The sequence below is a fragment of the Haliaeetus albicilla genome, chromosome 25 (genome assembly GCF_947461875.1).
Source record: "Haliaeetus albicilla chromosome 25, bHalAlb1.1, whole genome shotgun sequence".
In the NCBI taxonomy this organism is placed as follows: domain Eukaryota; kingdom Metazoa; phylum Chordata; class Aves; order Accipitriformes; family Accipitridae; genus Haliaeetus; species Haliaeetus albicilla.
Window position 1 is genome coordinate 8,162,156 of NC_091507.1, and position 26,818 is coordinate 8,188,973.

General features: G+C 39.8%; 1 protein-coding gene and 1 long non-coding RNA gene across 2 annotated transcripts in view; one reads left to right on the plus strand and one right to left on the minus strand.

Annotated features, from left to right (window-relative positions):
• LOC138681959 (uncharacterized) overlaps positions 1–26,818 on the minus strand; it is a 53,881-nt gene that overhangs the window by 12,327 nt on the left and 14,736 nt on the right. The window contains exons 2-3 of the long non-coding RNA XR_011322198.1: positions 10,035–10,128; positions 8,626–9,001 (exon numbers count right to left, since the gene is read on the minus strand). This is a non-coding gene — a long non-coding RNA (uncharacterized lncRNA). The remainder of the gene's footprint in view (positions 1–8,625; positions 9,002–10,034; positions 10,129–26,818) is intronic.
• LOC104317856 (arylsulfatase D) overlaps positions 2,754–26,818 on the plus strand; it is a 112,736-nt gene continuing 88,671 nt past the window's right edge. The window contains exon 1 of the mRNA XM_069770487.1: positions 2,754–2,764. The gene's annotated coding sequence lies outside the window, so the exon portion shown is untranslated. The remainder of the gene's footprint in view (positions 2,765–26,818) is intronic.

The window sequence follows — 26,818 nt, forward strand, 5'->3', positions numbered from 1 at the left end:
TGTAAATTTCAGTGGTTCTTTTACTTGGAAGTTGTAATCCAAACAAACTTTCATAATGATTTATAACAGAAACTTTCAGCAGAGATGCATGGGATTCCTGGCTTCTACATCTGAGAGTTGAGAATAAGGTGTTGTGTAACAGACTACTCTTATCTCCAAATAGCTACACAAAATGGAAATAAATATATGTTGAAGGAAACAAGATAATTGGATCATTTGTTTGTTTGTTTGTTTTTTTAAAAAAGAAGAAACACAGTAAGATTTGTCCACGAGATTCAGTTCTATCCCTATTTAGGTCCTTGTACTGCACACTACTGAGTGAATTCACATAACTGCCATGGGGCTTACTGACCCATGACTTAACTTACCCAGGCTGTATGCTCAGATCTGGCTGTTAGCCCTCATATAAATATATATTGCAGTCTGCATAGACCCCACCAATTTAACTGATTTGATGGAAGGGACGGATTTTTTTGGAGGGGAGGAGTCAGTAGATTTTGATTTGTCATGATGTAAGCCTGGAAAAGAAATTAATTCATCTACAAAGATTCAATGTACTCCACCATCTTCACTAGTTTAGTACCTAGTTCATGGTTTAGTACTTCACTGAGGAAGGAAGATGTGCAAAAGCCTGCGGATCCATCACTTAATGAGGGAAACATTTTTGTATGTCCATAAGAGCCCTTGAGGGGCACAGCAGCCCCTGCACCTTCCACACCTTCAGACTCGCTATTTAGGGACATCATGTCAATGGGGAACATGCTCAGAACCCCCTGTAGCTGGCATGAATTTTATGGCCTGCCTTCACCTGTCCCTGACCTGGCCACTCCAAGGCACTTTCCTTTGCACCAGTCTCACACCTGAGATTTTAACTTTCCCTTTTGGTCCTTCCCTAGGAGTGGAGACAACACTTTTAGAGTCATTCAGGTCTTTAAAGCTGTGGTTCTGTCCCTAGTGAGGCTTTCAAAAAGCATTTGAGTAAGCTTGGTACCTTGATTTCAAATCAGAATGTTTCAATGAGCTGCTGAAAATCTGTGACTATTTGCCTCTGTTTAGCTGCTAAATACTGCTGAAAAATCTGCTTCTATGCACGTATTTGCAGTTGCATGTTGTGTCATTTGTAAGTGGCACCAACTTCAAACCATCCTCCTCTGTGCAACAAATATCTATAGGCTACAGAAGTATGGCAACAATGAAAAAATGCTAGAAGTGATAAGGAATTCTCCAGCAAAATTTTGCAGCCTTGTATTTCTTCAGGGATTTCTCCAAAAGTCTTCTAGTTTAAACCATGCCTCCCAGGTTTGTTAGGCAGCCGGTTTCTGGCTCTGTGGAACTCCTCAGGCTGCCTCTGATCCCAGAGGCCTGCCCCACACAGTGCCCTGGCTCTAGGACACGGCTTCAGTAATGGAACAGCTGGCTACTTGTTAGTTTTCTGATGTAAAAAGAAAGGAACCAGAACAAATTTCCAAGCCTTTTTATAAAATTTAATTTACTTACAAAATTGCACAATCTTGATTTTTTGTTTATACTTCAAACTTTCAGCAATACAGAATTTGAGGCTCTAATCAGCTGTAAATGGAACACTTTGAGTGGAATATCTCAATATTTAATAGTGAAAGTCACTCGGGTAATTACCCATTCTGCAGCAAAAATACTAATAAGAAAGATGCATTTTGTAGTCTGCTCTTCCTACAGCCAAAAGAGTCTCATCTATTTCTTATATTCTTATTTTGCCTGGGTTTTTGACCATTACATTTTCTCAGACATACTCCAGTTAAAAAATTTTGGTCTGTTTTTTCGGCAGTAATAAACACACCTTTCACTCTTCAGTGCCAATCGTCAGAAAGACAACATCTCTTGAATTTGAATCCTGAGGGACCACAAAGTCAAAGTCTGTGCACTGAATAGGCATATTTTATCTCCGGTAAATAGCTATGATGAAATGATATTTCCATCTTTGAGATTTATATGCTCATAAAGTCAAGAGCAGTATTGTAGATCTTTTACTTAATTGCTTTTGCAACTTGCTTTACTATGGGTCTTAAATCAGCCCAAAGACTGCCTCATCTTTTTAGTAAAGAGGTTACAGTGTCGATTCCAGGCAAATCTGTTCTGGAAATCTGTACCTTTCTTCTTTATTTGTTTTACTGTCACTCAGAGAATGAAAATTTAAATAAATGAGTCATCCACAAAATTCCATGCATTGGTGTCATAACTCTGAGACCTTTCAATCTTCATATTCGAACAGTTCACAGCTCAGACATCTGACTTGATTGAGCACAGATGTCTATGATATCACTAAGTTCTTTGGAAGACAGGGTATACTATTGCAGTATTAACGTTGAATATGTTCCTGTTTAATATGTGCTCCTGAGACCAACTTCCCTGTGTCATGTGAGATGCTTTCTGCAGATAAGAACAAGTTAATACAGTTCTGCTAGCAGTTAAAGTCAGACTCAGACCCAAAACCAACAAGTGAAATTAATATAATTCGATAGTCTGTTGTAGATGCTAATAGTTTACATGAATTCAAAAATAGATCAAACAAATTCATGGAAGAAGACCTGTTAAGGGCTATTAACTATAAAGCTCAGGAAATCCCAAATGGAGGTGAAAAAGTATGCTGCTATTCATTCCCCGTTCATACACATTTTCCTATACAGCTGTTATTATCACTTATATAAACAGGAAAAATTAGATCATCTTTAGTCTGATTCATTACTGCTGTTCATATGTTCTTATCTATATTTTGAGGAAAGCAATAGTAATTCATAGAAAATATTTTACTCATGTCAGTAAATCAATGGACCTTCCAATCTAATGAAAACCACACAAGGAATCTTAGGAGTAATACTCAACAGTACACGCTTTCCATACAACAGGACTGATACTAAAATAAATAGCAAAAGTGCTTTGGATTTCAGTGAAGACTCAAGTCAGTGCTGATCAGTAATACTAATGAAAAAAAAATAAAAAATTGCAAAATGTCACTACTAGAGAGAGAATGTAAGTCCATAGAAGCATATAATTTGCAAATTCCAAAGAAGTAATATTTTTTGCATTGGGTAAGCACTTTAGTTCTTCATCACCATTTCTGGTATATGAAAATACTCCATTGACAGGATTCATAGCTGTCATACACAATGTTTAATCTGTTGAAATTCTACTCTGTCCTGCTCCCAAGGTGTTTGGAAGGTTGCTTGATCACTGCTTTGAAAATTCAAATGTCACTACAAAAATCAGAGCTCACTCACTCTTGTTTAAAGTTCTGTCAAAGCTCCTCATATATCGGCACTTCCTGAATTAACAACAAAAACAGATCCAGAGTTTCCCGTTCAAGTAACCAGGGTAGCACTCCCAAATTCTTCTCCCTCCCTCTCCCTCTACCAGTATTACCTGAACAGATGTGGACTTTATTTTGGGGCAGTCGTATTCCTTACCTAATCACGTGACTACAGTTTATATTAAATTCCTTCCTTATCTCTCTAATGTCCATTCTAGCTTTATGCCACAGTCTCCTTACAGAAAGAAAGTGAGTGTTGATTAAAGCAGTACAATAAATCACTTATAACCCCTGTACAATCCAATAAATGCTGATGTGGTCATAACCTGTTTCAAAATACACCCTAACAAATGTATTTAAATCAAAGCACGGTTAAGGTTAATTTAAAAGATAACAGGTTGGGAACATATATTAATGCACAAAACCAACCATCATTACATTGCTGTTCTGCAGAATCCATAGAGTTTTCAAAGGTAATTAGTGTCTAGAAGTTTAATAATCCACATGCAATTTATTTATGTTAATCAACCTCTCAGGCTTTTAAATTCAACATTCTTTGAAATCAGATCTTAAACGCCTCCTGAAATTCCTGCTAAATAGTCACAGTTCCTTAAAGTGATCCAATTACATATCTCAGTGTTCATAAAAAGTAACAGTTATTTTCTCCTTCTTCTGTCTGAAGAAGAGTCTGGAAATACAAAATCTAGAGCTCAAAAACTAGAAAGGCAGGAAAAAGAACCCGGAATATCTTATCTTTAGAACTAATGATATTTAAAGGAATCCCATAGTTTTGGGAACTTGACTCATATTCATGAATAGTTGGGATGAAGAAAATCACAGGTCTTTCTGGGTTTTGTATATTAATATTATATCTATAAAATGAAGGTGCGATTTTAGTGTACACCAGCATAATATATCTTGTTAAGGTAGGTAATAGCTATGAAGGTGTGAATGTTTTAGCTCAAACTAGGGAGCAGAATATGCATTTGTAGAGTTCGAAACCTGATTTCTAGTACATGCCAAAGAGACGTAGGTTATTACTACTGCTCCCCATTGATTACATTTACACAAGGATGCCAGTAGGTGCTGACATCATATCTTTGTTTTGTTTTAGAGAATACTATCTCCTGTATATTAAATAAGTGCTTCTACTTCTTGTCCAGCTGTTGTGGTTTAAGCCCAGCTGGTAACAAAGCACCACACAGCCCCTCACTCACTGCTCCCCCCTGGCCCCTGTGGGATGACGAGAAAATATAAAGAAAGACTCGTGGGTTGAGGCAAGGGCAGGGAGGGATCAGTCACCAATTAATGGGCACGGGCAAAAGACAGGCCTAACTTGGGGGGAAGAACAACATCAATTTAGTTTACTACTAATCAAATCAAAACAAGGATACCAAGAAGTAAAACCGAATCTTAGAACTCCTTCCCACCATCCCTCCCTCCTGCCCGGCTCAACCCCCCTCCCGGTTCTCTCTCCCTCCTCCCCCCGGCAATGGGGGTTGGGGTCAGCTCGCCACCCCTTGTCTCTGCCGCTCCTTCCTCCTCAGGGGAGGAGGACTCCTCACTCGGGCCCTGCTCCGCCGTGGGGTGTCTCCCACAGGAGACAGCCCTTCACGAACTTCTCCAAGGTGAGTCCTTCCCACAGGCTGCAGTTCCTCACAAACTGCTCCAGCGCGGGTCCCTCCCACAGGCTGCAGTCCTTCAGTCCCAGCCTGCTCCAGCACGGGCTTCCCCACGGAGTGGCGGCCATCTTGGGGGGCCTCTGCTCCCCGCTCCCCTCCCTGGGCTGGGGGGGGACAGCCTGCCGCCTCACCGCGGGCTGCGGGGGCATCCCCTCCTGCCCTCCTCCTCCCCTCCTTCCTCCCTGACCTCGGTACCCGCAGAGGGGTTCCTCTCCCATCCCAATCCCCCACTCACCGCAGGTTTCCCCTCTGAACTCCGTTCTCCCAGCGGCGCTACCGCCGTCGCTGAGGGGCTCAGTCTGGGCCAGCGGCGGGTCCGGCTTGGAGCCAGGGAAGCTTCCAGCAGCTTCTCACAGGAGCTGGCCCTGCGGACCCTCACCCCATACCAAAAAAACCCCTGCACCACACAAACCCATAACACCAGCCTAGACGAGGGAGAAAATGACTGCATGTATGCATGCAAACATCTTGATGGGATTGGGGAGGGGAATCTTTCTAAAACTTAAAAATAACATAGATATGAGATTTCTGCTGTAAATCAGCTTTGCATGTTAATTCTAAACAAAAACTAATGATATTTACAAAATCATTCAACAGTACTAAGGGAAATACAAGACAGTATAACACAACCACATTTTTCTTCACAGAAGTCTAGAGAGATTTCAATAGCATATATTTATGAATCAGAACATCAAAACAGAACTTGGTTCTTTCATTTCTTTTAATGTCTTAGCACCACTCTATTCATAACCCTCAGTATGAAATGAATTACATTCTTCATTGGTCCTTTTTCCTGAGATAAACACAAACAGATGGATACACACAAGTCAGGAAAAGAGATTAGTTCTATAGAAGAGACATTAAGAAGATGCGCCGTGCATTTACAGTGGGCTTCAACTAAGTTTAGCCTTTTTGCCTACCCTCCAAACCAAGCTCCAGAAGTCAGAGATCTCTCCTCTGTGAGGATTTTCATCCCACACAGAGGGGATGAGTCACAATGCAAAGGAGCATTTCTCTCACCATTAACCACAGAGGAGGCTGGGTGCCTTACTTTCTTAGGGCTAAAGTTAAATGAGATTAAACATTCCTTCTCTCCATATACCAGATATAAATATACTAATACTTTACAAAAAAAAAAAATCCAAAGATGTCCTTCATCTACTATATGTAGTAGATATACTGGTCCATAGCAGATATCATAAATCTAGGGCTAACTAATTATTCTTTCCTATTCACTTTAGTTCACTTTGGAAGTTCCCCAGTTAAAGGGTTTTTTTTGTGGTTTATAGCTCAAAGCAGAGCTTGTTTCTCAGTGATAAACACAGATGTTTCTCATAAACAAAGTTACAGTAATTAAAATTTGAGTACAGATCAGATTTTTCTATGAAGCTAAAAGCAATTCACAATAATGGGTTACATTCAAAAGTACTTCACTGTATTTTGAAGGGCTCCAGACCCTCAGTCCGATGCCTGCTGTCAATGCCTGCCCAGCCAGCTGTGTGAGAACCATGACACAGGGCATGGGTTATCTGAAACGGATCCCTCCAGCAGAGCAAGCTGCAGCGCTGGCTCATATGTGGCCTCTCAAACCTCTCTGCTTAGCTGAGGTTAGACTTGGAAAAATTGCTCACCAACTCTACCAAGTTTGAATGCTACTGCTTCTGTTTGAGATCCACAGAAGTCTTGTGAGCTAAAAACTTAACTGCTTTTTCAAAATACATGTTAGCTAAATAAAAGCTATTATTTCACCCTCCAAAGTTGCCTTGTTTATACCCTCAGAAAGTCACTTCTACAACACCACTACTTCTACTCATCCAGTCTCACATCTTTCATGGAACACAGACTGTGTCTACCACTTCCTCACGTAAGTACAGCTTTCTGGCTTAACTATCAAAAGCTTAAATAAGCCCTTTCCAGAGGTCTGCTGTTACGGACATCTCGGGTTTTGTGATTCACCAACTCAGTTACAGTAATTGCAGAAAACAGACCTGCAGGCTTCACAAGGTTTCCAAATCTATTCACTTTCGCTTTAGGTAATGCAAGAAACTAAGTAAGTATAGCACTAAACACCTGCAATGGCTTCCTTGCATCATCTTCTCATTTGGTTGAGCAGGCTTTGAGTTTAGGTGCAAATCCAATAAGGATCTTTTTTCTTCCATGCATCCTGTCTCTTTACTGCGGTTGTGTGTGGGTTGGTTTTCATGTTGGTTTCCCCACGATTAACACTGTACCATTCCGTTCAGCTATAATAAGGGTTAACAACTCATCTGCTGTTACCTTAAAACCTCTTGGCATAGGTTGATTTTTAAGGAATTACTTCTGGTCTGATTTGAAAAGAGGACATGGGACCTCCAGGAATAGGCTCAGGTCTGTGTATCACAGAAAGCACAGAGCACAGGGAAAGTACCTAAACACCTGTATTGGGTCTGACTGGGATGGAGTTAACTTTCTTTATAGCAGCCCATATGGCGCTGTGTTTCAGATTTGTGACCAAAACAGTGTTGATAATGCAGCAGTGTTGTAGCTGTTGTTGAGCAGTCCTTAGACAGTGTCAAAGGCTTCTCCATTTCCCATTCTACCCCATCAGTGAGTAGGCTAGGGATAGATAAGAGGTTGGGAGAAGACACAGCTGGAACAGCTGACCCAAATTGGCCAAAGAGATATTACGTACCATATGGCACCATGCTCAGCAGTAAAATTTGGTGGGGGGGGTGTAGTTATTCCAAGATAGCCATTGCTCAGAGACTGGCTGGGTATCAGTCAGCTGGTGGGAGGTGGCGAGTGACTGCCTTTGCATTACTTGGGGGTTTTTTTCTTTGTTTTGTTTTTCTTTCTTCCCTAATTAAACTGTCTTAATCTTGATCCATGAGTTTTTCTTGCTTTTGCCCTTCCAATTCTCTCCCCCATCCCACTGCAGGGGAGTAAGCAAAGAATTAAGTGGGAGCTTGGCTGCCAGCCAGGGTCATCCCACCCTAACACCAAAAAAAAAATTAAATAATATTGAAGACACTCTCCCCTGAAGTGCTTTTTTGTCTGTCAAATTTTGTGGGTTCTTTTGTTTTGCTATCCATTTTCCTACCTGTGCCATAAAGGGTGCCAAAGTATTTTACTGCAGGTCTTGCATTCTACAGTGAATCAAAAAGTTTGCTTTTGTTCTGATTCCTAAATCCACCGAGGCTTCAAGCCCCATCTGCATACACCACATTAAAAAACTGGGAATTTAGTGCTGAAATTGTTTATTCAAGTTTCATAAAATCCTCCTCCCCCCCCCCCCCAGTACGTTAACATCTATGTATATTGAGGACACTGCTGTATAACATCAGTGATATATGTACAGTAGCCTATAATTTTCTATTTTCTTTCTGCATATTTACTGATGATGGTATTTCATCCATTATGCTATGTAGTAACCCATAAAGCTGAATTATAAAATTATCAGCTGGCTGAAAACTAATGTTGCTATAGTAACATTTCCATTATAAATCATGTTATTGTAAAAAACCATGCTAATGGAAAATTTTCCATTAGCCTGCATTAAGATTACAGTTGTAGCATGCCCACAATTCTCCAAATACACACCTGAAAAAAACCACTCATTTCTAATACCCTAAGTTGCATTTTTTAATTTAAATAACTATTGATGTACAGGCTGATACTTACAGTGAGTCATCAGAGTAACAACACCCTTGTTCTTCGTGCGTGCCCCACATGGCACAGCAAGGACACATACAGGAGAGGTGCCTCGTGGTTCAGTCCTCTGCACAGAATAGAAGCTTGGGAAGCATTTTTTACTTCTTGTATGCATAGCTTGAAAAGTTGGCATGTGTCCCTGAAATTTTCAGTGGTGTGAGCCGTCCACTAGAGCCTGACCTCTTATCAAGTGGATATATTTCTGCGGTTGTTAGAGCTCTTCAAACATGTGTGGGCTTCTTTTACAGGGTGGCTAGATATTGCAGTTGACCGTGAGTCTTTGCAACACTTTGTGGCTGTGCTTGAGGTAGCTGTCATAACTAGCATTAAAGTGAGGTTAACAATTCTGCAAGAAAATAGCCAAAAGTAACCAAAAATCCAAAATTATTTCTAAGCTACCATTAACAAGACTATAAGGAAATTCTTACAGTAGAATTAACTTCCTGAAATAAACTTTGCATTCTTTAGCAATTTGAGGTCAGTTATAACAATAAGAAAGCAGCACTGGAACTATCACAAGTATCCCTGAAGGAAACTCTCCAAACAAGTTGAACTTTTCAACTGCTAAGTATTACTTGCAAATAAAATTGTCCAATTCTGCCCAGCTGGAAGACAGCTATGCAAGTACATCTTTTTGTTAATACTGTTCGCTAAGGTTTTGTGGTTTTTTTCCTATGTAGCATTTAACATTAGTCATATTTTCCATAAAAGGTATTTTAAACACTACTCTCAATTAAAGACCTAGAGAAGATGGGTTAAAACAAAAAGCGCTCCCAGGACTTGCAAAATGGGGCCTTGTAAAATCATAAGGAAATCAGATGGATCTGACTGATATACTCAGGAAAACAAAAAGCTCAGGAGTGCCTAGGTACTACCACAGGATTCTGCTAAAACGGTGCTTAGGATCAGATTTATTTAGCTAATCAGTGATGTAGTCTTGGGACCAGAGAGAAGCTGGACAACATTTAAGAGTACATCCAAAAAGCAGTTTGCTTGGAGACCCCAAACCAGATCAGAATTAATCAGAAAGATTTTTTTTTTTGGCTGTTGGCAGAGAGGTTGGAGGCAGGAGAGCCAGCCTTACACCCTGGCAGTCTGCAGCTGCTGCAAGGCCCAGTGAAATGAAGCCCCTTGATGCTGCATTCACAACAGCTCATGGCTCCCTGTATTAACTAGGAGGTCTGTGTTCATAATACAAAGATCAATGCATGGAAGAATTTCCTAAAAGCAGAAACATGTTCTAAACGTGGACCTATTTCAAACAAAGAAACTGTGCATTTTAAGACACTGAGGAGATAGGTGGTCAAATAACACTTTAGGCAGAAGAGCCTGTGCTGCTCCAACAAAACCATGGAAAATTAGAATGAAATGGAAGTGACCTTTTAGATACAGATCCCAACATCTTCTGATTGTAAGATACATGCAATTTGGATGTCAAACTCAGGAGATCTTCCATTCATCTTGGCTTAAGCTCTAGAGAAAAAAAAAAGAAAAAAGAAAAGAAAAAAAAGAAAGAGGAGAGTGAAATTTAAATCTATTTTGGTCGTTATGCCCATGTGGATTTAATTAGACTGAACTGCTGTGTCACTTCAGCACTTCTTCTCTGCTGTCCTTCCTCCCTGCTGTCCTGAGTCAGGCTCCCCATTCCTCTCTTCCTTTCTGTAGCACCTATTTCACTGAACTCCAGTGCTTGCTTTCTTCCTCAGATGCTTTGCTGTCAGTGGACTGGGACCATTTATGAACCTCATAAGCAGGTCATCTGCTTGCTACCATTTTTCAAAAAAGCACATGATTGCCAGTTTCTCTTCATGATTATTCTTATTACTGCTTCTTTGTGGGCTTTTCTGAAGCAGTGTTCCCATACCTAAGCACCATTAGTTAAACAAGACAAGCATAAACAATCAATACAAGAACTGAATGCCATTTGCAGACAAGAGTGAGCTAAGGTAAAGCACTCATTACACTACCTTCCTTCAAAAGAGGGTTTAAATGAGCAAGGTTTGAATCTAGGGAAAGGAAGACTGCAGAAACAAATTGTGAAATATAACTCTTCCAAGTAATCAGAAGAAAATATTTTCAGGCTTTAATCAATTCACTTTCCCATGGAGATACTAATTAACACTGAGCCTTCTTCCTATATCTCATTTTATATTAAGGAGTTATCCTCAAACACCCAAAGACTGAATTCCTATGAGATCAAAACCTCAATCTGACATGAGGATTTGCCCTATCCTTTTAAGCCAGCATTATGGAGAACTTTTTGCTTTTTTTACTTACAGACCTTTTGAGCAATCAGTGCATCATGGACAGTTTTGGTACTAGCAAAGCAGATACCCTACTCTCTTCATATGCTTCCAAAGCTTTTATTATGTCATTGCTAATTCATAATCTCCTAATAAGTGATCTTTACTAGTTTGTCTGACCTAGGTAACTTTAAATTGAGAGTTAACTTGTGTAACAGTACTAAATTTGGGAACGTGTATGTGTGCATGTCATTACCTACCATGCCCTTTCAGTTCATGCCCACAACCATTTTCCAGTAGTGCTCATGTCAGAGAAAGCTGGAAAACTTATTTGTAAAAATATGTGCAGAATTAAAAAAGAGATGAAGTCTAAAAAGTGCCAGCTAATTCAAACTTTGAAAAAAAAGTTTCATTACACCAATACATAGAGCTACCTCCAAAAATAACACTTCATATGACAGATATACATGTGGGATAGAGAACTGGGCAAGAGCTGAGTCTAAATGTTTAATGCATCCCAGCTTGGCAGGTAGCACATGCCAGTTCTACAGGCTGTTCAGAGTCTTCTGTCTTGTGCTTGAGATGCATTTCCTCACGCTCCTCTTTTTATGGACAAAATGACCTTGTCCTACTTTCAGTCTACTTTCCACTGCCATAAATAGATATTCATACACTTCACTTTTCATTCCATTTTAACAACATGCAGGTCAGATCTTTCTGACCATTGGAATGGGAATATATTAACAACAACATACTAATTCAATCTGGTTCTGTCCTGCAGCTCTTTGAAATAATTTTCAGAGCTGAAAGATTTTTATGAACAAAATATCTGTCATAGTTATGGTTATTCCACTACTGACATGACAACTGCCATTGTTTTCCCATAAAATTATGATAGCCATCTGGCATAACAAAGAAATGAACAGAAAGAACTTCAGATGGTGTAAATACATTTTTTTAATTACCAGCTTTACATCTGAAAGCATGGCGGGGGGGGGGAATTTATAGTTTTTCTGTTGAAGAGATAGCAATGGGAGTGTTTTTTAAACTATTTCATTCCTCCTACAGGTTCAGCTAGCAATATAAGTCTAGCATGAAAATTTCTAGTTTGTAATATTTACTCCTGATGATTTGCTTAAAATATGCTTATCTCATTTTTTAAAGGTTGCTAAAGATTGCCCTGATAGAAGAAAAAAAAACAAAATAAAACAGTAATAGCTCTCTAATTTACATTTTAAATTATTTTTAAAGTAGGTTATTGATTTATTGCAACACAATAGTCAAAATGTTTCATTCATTGCACAGGTTTTAAAACTTTGCAGTGATCATTACACAAATCAGCAAACACATGAAGAAATAACTTTTTTCATCATTAAAGAACATCGTATTTCTAGCTATATAATTTCTCATTTTATTGTAGCAAATCATACAGAATTGTTTGAGGTGTCTGAATTTGGGGAGTAAATAACTTTTTTTACCCAAGTATCTGCTAGGGTTTTGATTAATATGCTAAATGAAGTGCTTCTATTCGCCTTAGAAAAATCCACATTTATTGAAAAGCTACAGAACATAAAAGTTTTTTGGCTAAATCACTGAAGTATTGATATTCCTGTGACAACATTGCCAAAATTGCATTTCTGCATTTTTTCTGTATTTATACTGACATAGCTTGGATGGGTGCACGCTTCGCTAGGTAAAAAACCGGCTGGATGGCCAATCCAAAGAGTTGTGGTGAATGGAGTTAACTCCAGTTGGTGGCCGGTCACAAGTGGTGTTCCCCAGGGTGCAATACCAGGGCAAGTTCTCTTTAATAACTTTATCAATGATCTGGACGAGGGGATCGAGTGCACCCTCAGTAAGTTTGCGGATGACATCAAGTTGGGAGGGAGGGTTGATCTGCTGGAGGGCAGGAAGGCTCTACAGAGGGATCTGGACAGGCTGGATCCATGGGCCGAGGCCAGTTGTATAAGGTTCAACAAGGCCAAGTGCTGGGTCCTGCACTTGGGTCACAACAACCCCACGCAGCGCTACAGGCCTGGGGAATAGGGGCTGGAAAGCTGCCCGGCAGAGAAAGACCTGGGGGTGCTGGTCGACAGCCGGCTGAACATGAGCCAGCAGTGTGCCCAGGTGGCCAAGAAGGCCAATACCGTCCTGGCCTGTATCAGAAATGGTGTGGCCAGCAGGAGCAGGGAGGTGATCGTCCCCCTGTACTGGGCACTGGTGAGGCTGCATCTCGAGTCCTGTGTTCAGTTTTGGGCCCCTCACTGCAGGAAAGACATGGAGGTGCTGGAGTGTGTCTAGAGAAGGGCAACCGAGCTGGTGAGGGGCCTGGAGCACAAGTCTGATGAGGAGCAGCTGAGGGAACTGGGGTTGTTTGGTCTGGAGAAAAGGAGGCTGAGGGGAGACCTTATCGCTCTCTACAACTGCCTGAAAGGAGGTTGTAGTGAGGTGGGTGTTGGTGTCTTCTCCCAGGTATCAAGTGATAGGACACCTCAAGTTGTGCCAGGAGAGATTTAGATTGGATATTAGGAAAAAATTCTTCACCAAAACAGTTACCAAGCATTGGAACAGTCTGCCCAGGGAAGTGGTTGAGTCACCATCCCTGGAGGTATTTAAACGACGTGTAGATGTGGTTCTTAGGGACGTGGTTTAGTGGTGGACTTGGCAGTGTTAGGTTAATGGTTGGACTCAATGATCTTAAAGTTCTTTTCCAACCTAAATGAGTCTATGATTCTATTCTGTGTTTTATTTCAGTACAACTTGACAGCGATAGACCATATTTCTGATATATTGTACTGACACAAGAGTTGCCTTATTGAGTATTTATCCAATTAATTCAGTTCAAGCTCTGATTTTGTTCTCCCAAGCAGCTCACCTGATTTTGAGGCACAAAGGTTTATGTCTGATTCATAAATAAAATATTTTCAGCTCCTCTAGGAAAAAATGCAAGACTTTTGCATCATGATGATGATTCTGATTGTCTTATTTATAATGTTTTAGAAAAACAAGCAAAACAAACTGTGATACATCACAAATAAATGAAACAACATAAAATGTATGTACCTGCCATACAAAACCAGCATAGTCCCAGTACACTGAAAATCAGAAGACTTGATTTCTGCTTCAGATTTTTACATCTGAGCCCTGTCTGCAAGAGGGACTTAGAAGGTTTGGGAGGTTCAAGATGCAATTAGGATAAAAATTTTCATTAACATGAATGAAATGTGCAGCATTGGAAGTGGATCTCAGAAGAGACTGAGGAATCTCTAACACTGGTCATTTTCAAGGTTTCATTAGACAAAGCTATGGCTAACCTCATGTAGTGCTGGTGCTAGATTTGTGGTAGGTTGGGCTAGGTGACCTCCAAAGTTTCCTTCCAACTGATTTTACAATTAATTAATTTCAGCAACATCAGTTGCTCTTGCTCAAATGCATGTCGAAAGAACTGCTGGCACACTTAGAAGGTCTGATATCATACAACAGCTTACACTGATTTTCATGCAGATGCAATTTACACTGACTATGTGCATTTTATAGAACAATGTCCTTCCTCAAAATCCTGGCTGACCCCAGGCTTTTAATACCCAGTTCAGTTGATTATATTAAAATAAGAACAATATTATGGTTTGCCATTCAGTTGGATGAAACACTATATATGAATATTAATATTAGCTATTCTGCACTTCTTTTTGTATTCTACTCAAATACTTAAAGTTGAATGAGATTTTTGTACTCTTGGTTGATGCATCTGATTACAAATCCAAGTATACAGTACACATACGGCTAAGACACCAACAACATCTGATTAGATCATTAATATGACTGTAGACAATAAGAAGGCATTTCAAGCCCAGTTACAAAGCACTGCTATAATATAGCCCTGATATCAGTTATGGGATTTAAAATATAATGAAATCAATACTATTTTACCAAAGAGACAGAAAAAAAAAAAGGTGAAACATCATAACAGAGCTCTATTCTGAAACACATGCTTGCTTCCAGTTTCTTATACAATACAGGTTCAGGAAATTATTTTATGACTAATTTCCCCCGACAGCATTTGTTCTGAGGCTGAGCAGTAAGGAGTTCTGCAGTGCCCCATGCTTTGCTGATTGCAGCCCTGGTACTCTGCAACTAATAGGGCCCAGATGAAGCCAAGAACAAACGAAATGAGCTGGGTGGGAAGGGACTGATTTACAGTCCTAGTCATTCTCCTCCCCTTCCAAAATAAACAAACCTAAGAAAAGGCAAATCCACTCAGCTGCCAGAGCAATCTCTAGCCCATGTGATGTGTGTACACTCTTAGAGGTTCCAATATGGAGCAAGAAAATGAGACCATCAGATGTGATCTTCCTGACAGGGCAGACTAATCTGTAACTGCCATAACTGCTGTATCTTTTTTAGAGTTGTTGCCTTGGAGGAACATCTGGTCTAAGAGGGATAGTAGAGTCAGGTAAGCCGTGTGTGGTATTTCAACCAAATGGTATCTATTTTCTATGTGTATGGTAAGGCTTAGGCTCTCCAAGGACTATTGCATCTGAAAAGTCTAGTATAGCAGAAGGCCAGCCTGTTCATGAGTGCCTGCTCATGCATACTATCCCCATAAATATTTCATTCTAGGTATATGATGAGTTACTAGATAATGCATAAAATGAAGTATGTTTCCTTTAAAATAAATCCAGTCTAGATGTAGAAATAAATCTTTCATTCACGCACGAAATCTCTCATGTAATTTTCGGTCTTTCCACAGCTGCTTTCTTTTTACACAAAAAAAAAGAAAGATTTTGTCACTGGTGAATAAGACTCTTGTGTAAGTCAGTTTTTATAGGGTATGTTTTTTCATCTGGCCTTCTTCACGTTTGTTGTAAAGTCTAGCAGTGATCCAAGAGCAATCTCATGCAGATAAAATTGTTTTATGAGGTAACAACACAGCATGATTGCCTTACTATCTCTCCACCTACAAATTAGGGTATAGGATTAAATGACATTTTAAGATTGGGCAAGAAGGTAAGTAAAGAATGATAGTGAGCTGTCTTGAGAAGAATTATATTGTCATATGTCCTGACACCCCTTGTTTAATCATAATAAATATTGATCTTCAGTAATATTTCCAAGTTTTCAAAAAAAATAGTTATGATTTGGAAATCAAATGCACATTTTAAATAGTATTTTAGCCTCAAAAGAAGGACTCTGAAAATGGTGGCATCAGATTGCTATCTGCAATTCCAGGAGGGTGTGGGAAAACACATCTCTGATGTTGCTGAAGCTGGGTACGTGACAAGGTGGCTCTGACTTCACCAAAATAATGCCACACAACTCTTAGACAGTGATGGCTGCGAACCCTCAGCTCTAGGCTGAAGCTGGCCTCCTAATTGTTTGCAGAAGCCGCTGACATGTTAGACAAGTAAGAAGTGCACACTGGAGTGTCAGCTTCAATGTGTTAACAATGTTTAACTATCATGCATAATGTAATCTCATGTCATTTATGTACTTTTGCATACTGTATTCATGTTGTTTTGTTCAACTTCTTAATCTACCCATGAGTCTTTGCAACAAGCAGCAAGAATCAGCCATGGCTTCATGCACTTTTTCTTAGCAAAATGAACTCCCTGGTTTGCAAAGACAAGGTTTTGGAGGAGTGTGGTCCCTCACAGCCCAGGAAGTCTGTCTCTGAGCATTACAAGAACAAAAAAGAGAGATGAGGAAAAAGTCCTTTTTAAGCTTAACAAACAAACTAATCTTTTCACATTTTAAAAATAATTGAGGTGTTTAATAATGTTCCAGAAAGGAAATTTAACAATACCCCAAGGGTATTCATACTGCCCTTCTGTGACAGTGGAATGACTGGTAACAAAAGACCAATTCCAGTGCAGGAAGAAAGGAAGGGCTTCCCCAAGAATCTCTGCAGTTCCTCACAATCATCCAATTGCAGGTAGCATCTCACATTGCTATATGCGTAAAACAGGAGTGATTATTTTGTAACTTAACTGTGCATTCTTGTCACTAAATTAGAATAGGAAACCTTAGGGTTTATATTTCCCTACTTGAGAAAGCAAGAAAAAGCCTCACTGAAGGTAAGCCCTGCACTACTGGTTCCCATCTAAGTTCCTACCGAAGAGTGGGGCCTGTGCCAGCAATGTGGCCAGGTGACTGCTGCAGAGCCGGAGGAGTGACAGGAGTGACATGGGGACTGGGGAGGAAAAGGGGCCGCATGTGAGGCTGGGAGGGGGAGAAAGCCACAGCAGTGAGACCCACCTAACTGGGGAAGCACTGCATTTCAGCCTAAAGTGTGGATGGATGTACGTGGTGCTTGGGGACATGGTTTGGTGGTTGACTTGGCAGTGTTAGGTTAACAGTTGGACTCGATGATCTTAAGAGTCTTCCAACATAGATGATTCTATGAACAAAATAGTTAAAAACAGTTGTGTATGTCTTATAAAAGAACAGTGTAACATGTTGTGTTTCTACCAACTTCTTGTTTCCTTTATTAGGGATACCCTGTGACAGAAAATCACAGCTGCCCTCCAAATTTAAAACAGCAAACCACCAGACTAAGGATGACAAATTCTTTTCACTGCAGGAGCATCAGGGGTTTAAGTACGTCCCATTCTGTGGGGGATCTTTAATAATCTTTGATTTACATTGACTACTTTGCAAATCAAGTCAGCTAGAGAGTCCAATGGTTCCTGTTTGCCCTTCTACATGGAAGGCCAGCAGCAGTCAGTGTAACATTCCATTTTGCCCTGAGCTGGCTTTGTTTGTGACACAAATGTGAAACAGTATTATTAAGGATGAGTGACCTAGCATGACACTGCTCGTCAAAACATTTTCACACTCTGCAGGCTATAAATCTATTGATGTTCCTGAGTTTTGTGAATCATTGCTGTGAAAGTAAAGAACGTCCCCATAATTTTATTTGACGTGTAAACTCTACTATGTGTTCCAAATCTGTCATCGCAGCGCTGAAATCTATCCTTGACACTAATTTGTACAAACGGCAGGTCACTCAAGGAGGAAAATATTTTTTTCTGGAAAGCAGTGCAGTTTGGTTTTATAGAAGACAAATCTCTGAAGGGCTCTTTGCCAGTCATTAAGCTACGGCTGTCAGCTAGATCTCTTTCCCATGTAAATAAAACTCTCTCCACAGTGTATTTTTCCCTCCTGGAAGTGCTTTGTTTAAATACAAATGAATGCAAACAATGATCACATTTCTTTAAAATGGAGAAGGAGAAGCTCAAGAAGATTGATGGGGAGGAGGGCTGGCTTTAAAGAATTTTGAAGTTTCAGACAAACTTTTTAAAAGTATAAAACTTGGCTTTTTTGTTTTTCTTTTAATAGAGTTTTGGGGTAAAAATGCATTGCTCTATTCAGAGTGTTCAGAAATAAACAAGCATTTAAAGACAAAGCCAGTCTGAAACCTGGAACCTTTTGTATTTTTTTTTAAACATCAGCCCATGTCATGATTCATTTCCTTAGAAAGGGACTCTAGTGAAAATTAATGCTTTACAAGTAGAATATAACAAAGAAAACACCGTACCTTAAATAATTTTTGAGGCACTGCATAATTCCAGGGATGCCAAGCATTCTCAACTCTCACTGATTTCAAAACCTCATGGCATTAGGCCCTGAGTATTTTAAAATGGGTCCTAAGCTATCCAATAGTCTCATGTCCTTTTTTAATGAAAACCCAGCTCACTTGTAAACCAACTTAGTGCCAAGGATATCCAAATCTGAATGAGTTCTTGTAAGATTTTTGTTCCAAAATGGAAAGAAATGTCTTTTCTGTTATCCACACCAAACTTTTGAGTGGCATTTCTGACAGCCTTGATCATGAAAACAGTCGGAAAATCTGATTTTCATAATTCCAACATCTTTAACTCAGTCATCAGGCACACAAAGTGAGTTAATACAGCAAGCACCTCAGCACTGACTCTGCCCTAAAGACTAGTTTACTGAATTATATAGTGATGCTGGACTGGAAAACAGGCCAGATAATAAGCAAATTTTGAAACTTCCTTACACACACATACTTTAGGCTCCAGCATGTCAAACCTTTGTACCTAATATAATTTAAAAGGCAAGCTGTCCCACCCAGCTCCTTTCATTTTGTTCTTAATTAGAAGTATTGCGTAGCTGTGTTATATGTGCAATTATCTTTTAATTCTGAATTAAGGTCATCCTTCATTATCTGTAAAGCTGGGATGTTACTGAGACTGCCACACATGAAGCGTAACTTATTTTTTCAAGGGCTGTGCCTGTTGTTTGGTTCTTCCTGGGTGACTGGGGATAACAACAGGCACGGTCACCAGAAATCCTAAATCTCTCACTCCTTGCAAACTGCTCAAGTGCTTACTTGGTTTATTGCTTTTCATTGTACTTTCACACCACAAAGTCAATAGGAAAAAGGTTTGAAATGCAGACAGTATTGTTTCATCTTCCAAGACTCAGAAAGCTTTTTTTCTTTGATAGCTCCAAATCCCCATTATGGGACACTGGACTCCTGCTGACACAGCAGGTCTGCTTAGGACAAACATGAAGGGACCGCACTTGGTTGACAAAGCTAAGTCATAGTAAAATTATTTGTTTATATTCATATTACTTGTTTAATGTGTTTATTTGTGTACAGTTCTGCAAGTTGGATGGTAGTTATCTGTACTGAGGCTGAATCTCAACATGTCCTCTCTGCTTTCTGGCTTATAATTTACCCAAACAAGTTCCTTTTTGACCTAATTTTTTACACAAGTGTCAGTCCAAGGATACTTAGAAAGCAGAAGGAAAATTTAAAAATCCCCAAGGATTGCATTCTTCTTCCGTGTACAAGAAACTGTTAAGGGATGTTATAAGTGGCTGCTGCCTTTCACAGCACCAGAGCCTGGGAGCGTCCTCGTGCTTGGGGACGTGAGGTCTCTGCTCCAGCTGAGGGACACAGCTGCTCTTTTCCCCTTTGCAGGTTCAACCAGTAGTGAACCTGAGCATGTATCCCAGAGCCATGGACATGGACACCATCACACAGACACCTTCCAGAGTCACAAGCACATTTCACAGATCCCTCGAATACCAGCATGGCTCCTGCACCCCTTGGTGCCCCTGCCCAGACCCAGGGCCTCTTGCTCACCAGTGGGTCCAGCATGGCATTTGCTGCAGTTGACACACACACACCCCCCACGCACACCTGGTTTGGGGGGGATATGGCCACTCACCTCCCAGCACCAGGCACATGGGCTGTGACCGCGGCCCCACTCCAGCCACCACCATGGAGCTCATCACTCGCCTCATTCACCTGGTCCCCCCATAGCTGTTTTTTGGGACACAATCTGTGCTTGTCCCAGGGGCTGCAGTCGAGTCCACCACCCCTCCAGCTGCTGTCCCTGAGACCTGTCAGGCTCCAGCTCCTGACACCACCAGCGCGGGTGCCTGTACCCCCCATCTGACTCCAATGCCTGGCCCCAAATCCTCCCATGCCCCTCCAGCAGCCAGCACCTTGTCCCTACAGCACTCACACCTGCAAGGGACAGTGAGTGAGGAGGTGCAAGAAGAGCTACCACAGGATTTAAGGAGAAGACAGGCCAGGCTGGGGTGATGAGGCACAGGGCTTGGTCAGATAAGTGTGCTGACCTGCCACAGTCTGCACACAGACGGACCCTCTTAAACACAACCCTGTCCACCTCTTACCCCTTTGCTCCTTCCCATCCCCTACACGTGCCCTTGTAAGTTTTCCATAGTCCCACTGACACCCCACCCACCCTAAATATCTGGGACACCAGGCTTTGCCTTCTTACAGGTGGCAAAGTCTGCAATTTCTTGATGGTACACCAGTTGGTGTGACCAAAGAGGTTTGTTTTTTCCCACTGTCTCCATGATCTTTGTCATACAGGTTTGTGTCTCTGTATGATCTCATCGCTTCCCCCTTTACTTGTTATCCCCTTTTTCATTGAAAAGACCCTTGATCAGATCACCTTACTGAAGCAGGGGCTCTCATCTCCCACGTGCCCTTACAGAAGGAACACAGCAGAAACTGCTGAGACATAAGAAACGTTGAGTGCTGAAGTGGAAAAGGGACCATCCCTGTAAATACTGTTGAGATCTAAAAATCAAGGGACATTCAAAGGCAAATGGTTGGAAAATGCAGTTGGTGGGTTCTGGAAATTGAGATGTCTACAGGCAAGATTTCAGAGGTAGGGATGAAGGTGATCACTTGTGTGCTCCACCCAGTCAGAGCCGCTCATCTCTTTTTCATACAAAATATTTTGTGTTTAATCATTTCATATCAGAAATAAATGCCTTGGGAGCCAGAATCTGTCAGCTGAGTTCCTGCGGTTCCCATGATCAATTATGCTAGTATATAGATAATAAAGCAGAAAGTAGCAATTTCTCCTTAATCCTATATTTGCAAACCAGACCACCATGTACTGTAATGGAAAAAGGATTAGAAGCCCATGATCTTGGACCTCCTGTGCCTGTAAAGAAAACCAGTATTTCCCTAGGGAAAAGAAAGGACTCTGTTCTTCCCCCAAATGTATGTTTTATTAATTTCTCCATTCAGTGCTTAGCAGTGTAAGTGGTAAATAAAACTTAAAATTTTTTAGCTTATCCACGCAAATCTAAATCAGGGTTTCACTAATGTACAGCTTTTGGCATCCAACAAAGCCAAGAGGCCTTTTCATTGTGGTATCATATTGAGCATAAAAAGTTATTCATTGCAGTGTTAGTTTCGTTACAACTCAGTCATCAGTGTTTCATTATGAAAAAACTGTCAGTGGATCCTCCCTGGGCAGAGCCCTTCTGATGGAAGGAAAGAGAGGTGAGAGAGTACCCAAAAATTAAGAAGTATGTGGGTGCTTTTATTGCTACCTCAGCCAGCTAAAGAAAATCCTCTCTGTCTAATTTCAGAGATGTTACTTCTATCTCAGTCTAACAGTAAAGCTTTGGAAAATGAGCTTTGGAAAAGAAAATGTGACATGTGCCTCAGATGAAAACCTGCCCAATATTAGGAATAAGGGGTCTTTCACTCACTAAAACAATAATGACAAAAACCCCACAGATTAATTTCTCCAAAATATGATTGTTGAAATGTGGTGAAATAGGTAGTGACAGATCTCTAGTACTCTTCCCTTCCTACTTTCCCACCTCAGAGCATCCTGACCCAAAGCAAACTTGCCATTAAACTGCTTGTATCTCCACCATTAAAGCATGCTGGTGAGCAGTAGCATTTGAGAGCCATCAACAACTGGAAAAGTCTACCTTAAGGAGTACTATTTCCATTTGTGAAAAAGGCAGGTTTGTTATCAGGTTCTCTGGTATCAGTACTCTTGGTTAGAACTAAATTTTACAGTTTATTCTTCTTACTTCATAAAATTAATGTTTTTCTTACCTGTAAATTTAACCAAAAGGATTTTCCCACTGCTGCTACTGCAAGGCTATTTCCAAGTGTCAGGCAACAAGCCCATTCTTTATATATGAGCCACACAGAGAAATGGAAGTGATTGCTTTGAAAGCTTAGAGCCTTCTAATGAAAAAGCAGCAAGGGTCTTCTGCAGACAACAACTGCCATGTTTCTACTCCAGCTATTAGGGAACTCAGAGCTCCAGGGTTTCTTGCAAGGGCCAGACACAGGACTCGGAACCAGAGTAATTAAACTTCTCAGAGAATTTACCAACATGCTCCCCCTGACCCTAGACTTCTAAGAATTAAAAAGAAAGTCTTGACAAATTTCCATCCAGGTGCTACAGGGCTGTCTTATGCTGGAATTCAATAGACCCACTTTATTCTAAACAACAGCATTTAGAGACTGAGCAGAAAAGCAGAAGCACGCTACAAATGAAGTCAGCTTATGCTCTATCTGTTCCTCTTCATGTCTGCCAAAGCTCACTTTCTGACACCTTGAGAGAAAGGCTCAGCAGCTGAATAAAGCAGCTGAAGGTGTTTCTCTGTTCACGCTGCAGCCCCAACAGTTTCTTCATTTGTCTGCCTTAGATGTTCCTTTATTTCTCTTATCAGGAATGCCCCATAAAATTCTGTTAAATAAGATCCATGCCCCCATGCACTCTGCTGCTCATAGGCAAACTGACAGGTAGCTCACAGGCACTGGAGCAGATGGTTGAAAGCTGGAGGTGCAGCAACCCATACTAAGCCTTTTCAGTCCTGAGACCTTACAACATAACCATGCTACCTCTCATGTTCCTCTGTCTTTGGGAAATTTCTCTTGAAGGAAATTATAGTGATGAAAGCTCTAAAATTTGCTCACATCAACAAGCACTTAGACGCTTATTTCAGCTAAAACGTGTGAACTTTTTTCTTCTAATCTTCACCTTAAAAACCTCAACTAGTTGCACATTCTTTTCCAGTTATTTCAACAGTACGAGCTACTTGTCTTGCAAAAGTTTAACACATACATTACAAAAATGTACTGTAGACTATACATATGTTTCATTAGTGCCACATATCCTTCTCATCCCAGATGAAGTATACATTCACATCTTTAAAAAGAATTAGTGAAGAGAAATTAAAATTAATATACCATGCCAATTACTGGTAAGAAAATGAAATTAATTGGACAGTCAAAAGCCACAATGTTGCAAAGTCCTTTAATACCAGTTAGCTGTGGGAATAATCAATACGCTGCTTCTAGGAAAAATCTATTTGCAAACAGGCATTGCAAATTGAACTAAGCTTTAGGATGCATAGTTAACATTGTATTATAAAAATGCCATTTTTCTGGCAATCAATGAGTAACAAATCCAGAATCTTTCATACAAATGAGTCTAATTTACATCAACTGATGTCACAAAACAGGTCACAAAACTAAAAATCAGTTTATTAAATCCTTCCAGTGCTCTGTTTAAACCTTGCTATTCATTTTCTGCTTCTAATTTACATACTATTTTTTCTTTCTTCGTCTTTAATAAAGAAATTTCCAAGCAATTTGTTGGACATTACAAAAGCACAAAATACAGTCCCTGATCCAAAAGCCTAACAGTCAACAAAGGTTTATATAATATACAATCATCGTATTGCATTCATGTTCTCTGCTCTCCAGAAAAGAAACGTAGCATCTTGACAGAGTAATTTGAAGTAATCTAAAGGAGGTAGGAGGAAAGAGTCAGAAATAAATTATTTTCTTCATTAATAGATAATCATCTCTGTCTTGGGTGTTAATCTTGTTTGTGAAGAATTCCAGTGTGAAGGACAGAAGCTTGCATATAGTGTAACCTAATTTTAAAATAACACACACTGAACACAAACTGGGTTCAAAGAACTTAAAAATAAAAATCCTTCCTATTCTACACAGGGAATGAAACAAATCTTTCAAAGATTCTCAAACGAGTAAAAACTCTGTCTCTCCTTCTTTTCACTGGAAAAATCAAGGCTTTATTCAGGATGTAGCATAGGTAAATTAAAAACCTTGTTCTTCCCAAATGGATTTCTTGGAAATTGATGTCTCCATGTTCCACTTCACTTTTGTGAGTCAAAAAATTAACACCGTAGCGTTGGGCAATTCTGTGAAAGTAATCTGGTCAAATCAAACCTGTTTCACTGCATTTTTGCCTTTGTCATCTAGTCCTTTGTGAAATACTGTAAACTGTTCTTTTTCTGGGACATTCACACACTTCCACTATCATTCTTACAATGCAAGAGGTGGAAAAATATTGGAATTTGGTTATGAAAATAAGATTTATAAAGAAGAAGGTTGTTAGTTTGTATGTAATTTTTTGTACTTGTAGGTAGAATAGGCCTTTAGATCTCTAAATTTCCTTGATGTATGAACATTTACACTCACTGGAGATCTGGCCTTTGGCTTTGATTTCCACAAGGGTACAATAAATAGTATAGCACAATTGAGAAAAATAAAGATCAAACTTGTAGTCTTCCTAGCTTACTGGAAGTGATAATAATAAATCTTCAGTGACTTATGTTTTATAGTAAGATAGTAAAATCCTGTGGTTCCCTATGGATAGGAATGTGGGGAACAGGTTAATGGAATTGGAAGATAAAGAAGTGACTGGTTGTCTGGACAGTTGCACAACCACTGTAGATATGGTATTAAATAAATTAAGGCTTTTTTTTTTGAAAGATATTGAGATGGCTAGCATGGACCACTTCCTATCAAGTAATAAAAGATACTCTATACCCCAGAACTGCTGAAGAAGATGCTTGGTATGCCTTTTTAGCTGGTTTACTGTTTCTGCTTTGGAAAATATTACTGGAAAACCCCATCTCTAGACAGTTTGGAAACACAAGAATATTGGAAGGAAGGCAGAGGAGTAGTTCAGCTCTATGTGCTGACTATGTGCTAGAGGTTAATCATGCTCTGAGGTTTTGCCTCTGCTAACTGCAAGCAGCTGACTCTTCGGCAGCTCTTCTTTGATGAGGGTCTTTAGCAACAGAGTTGTTCATCGTGATCAAAAGAGCAATAGCAAAAATTTCACTAATGGTCACAAGCAGACAGGTGCAGAGCCTCTGTGCTAGTTGAGGAAAAAGGAGGGGAAGTAAGTTTGCTGTCACCTCTGTATAATTCAGTTAGAATATATGAAGTGACTTATCTCTAGCTTTTGCCTCCTGCACCACTGTTTTAAATTGTTACATTTTTTTAAAACTAATTTCAATATAATACTACACTGGCAGTGTCATAACACAGCTAGGATTTAGTCAAGTTTTCTGTTGTGAGGATCTATTTTCCGATGTCTAAACTAGAACTTAGTGGGGAGAAAAAACTTTCTGGGGCATAAAGGGATAAAATTCTACTTACACTATCTTCAGTCCAAGAGTGCCTATTTTTTCCTAACTATTTTTCAAATGTAGAGACAGAAAAAAATAGTTTAAAGACTAGATATACAGTCAATTTATTATTCCACTGTCTCAACTGTGTTAACTCCTCCTGTCAAGCAAAAACAATAGCTTTTGGTATGATCAATAAGCATGGTTATTTGGCATATAAAGCATTTTTAATGTATTTTGGGCTCAGCTTTTTGAGGTAATGGAATTTGGGTTTCCCAGAGAGCTGGACTAAGATCTGATCCAACACATTCAGATTCATTAGCTGTGATTTTGTATCCCAAGGTAACTCTTTGGAAGAAAACAAATACATCTGGATTTCACATAGATTGTAATGGAAAGCTGCAAAAGGAAATGCTAAAGTAACTGTTTCATTGCTAATGCAACAAACCCAAAGCCTAACCAAAGTCAAATTGAGTCTAATGCAACTTGGGGAATTTAGGTGACAACCAGACTGTCCAGAATATATTACAGTGAAGAGCTTATTATTCTTCTCTAAAATAGTGCTACAGGTCATGAGATAATAAGAACCATATAGCCTTTTCCAGACACATAAGTTGTGTATCTTTTCTTTAAAAATAGCTTGAGATTATGTCTTTTTTTTTTTTTTTCCACCACAGAGGAATCAAATGGAGGGGAAAATGCTTATTTCTTATCCAGAATTGCTCTGTTCAAAGTTGAAAGACAAACTCTACAACCAGCAAAACAGTTAGTAGCATCTCTATGTGAAAAGGCCATGAAGTTGTGCAGTCACATATGAGATGCAAGATTTTCAATGAATGATTCATAATTATTCAAATCTATACATCTTTTCTGAGCAAACCTCAGATAAAAAATAAATATGTCTATTTCTCTTTAGTGCCATTTTGTAAATGTGTGGCCTCCAAAGTCTGTTTTCAAGGGATGTAGTTTGAAGTAATTTTCTTTTAAATTAGCGGTGGTAAAATAGTCTTTTCTTTCTTGGGGGGGGGGGGGGGAATCATACTTTCACTGTATAGTATTTATTGGCATACAGCTTTGGTAGTCAAAGTCTTCAGTTGCCTTGGAGCAGAGGAAACATGTCCCATTTCTAATTTGGAGACTCTATAGCCAGTATAGAGTCCAGCAATAACAGCTGCTACACAGGCACAATAGGCAAGGAGCCTGCC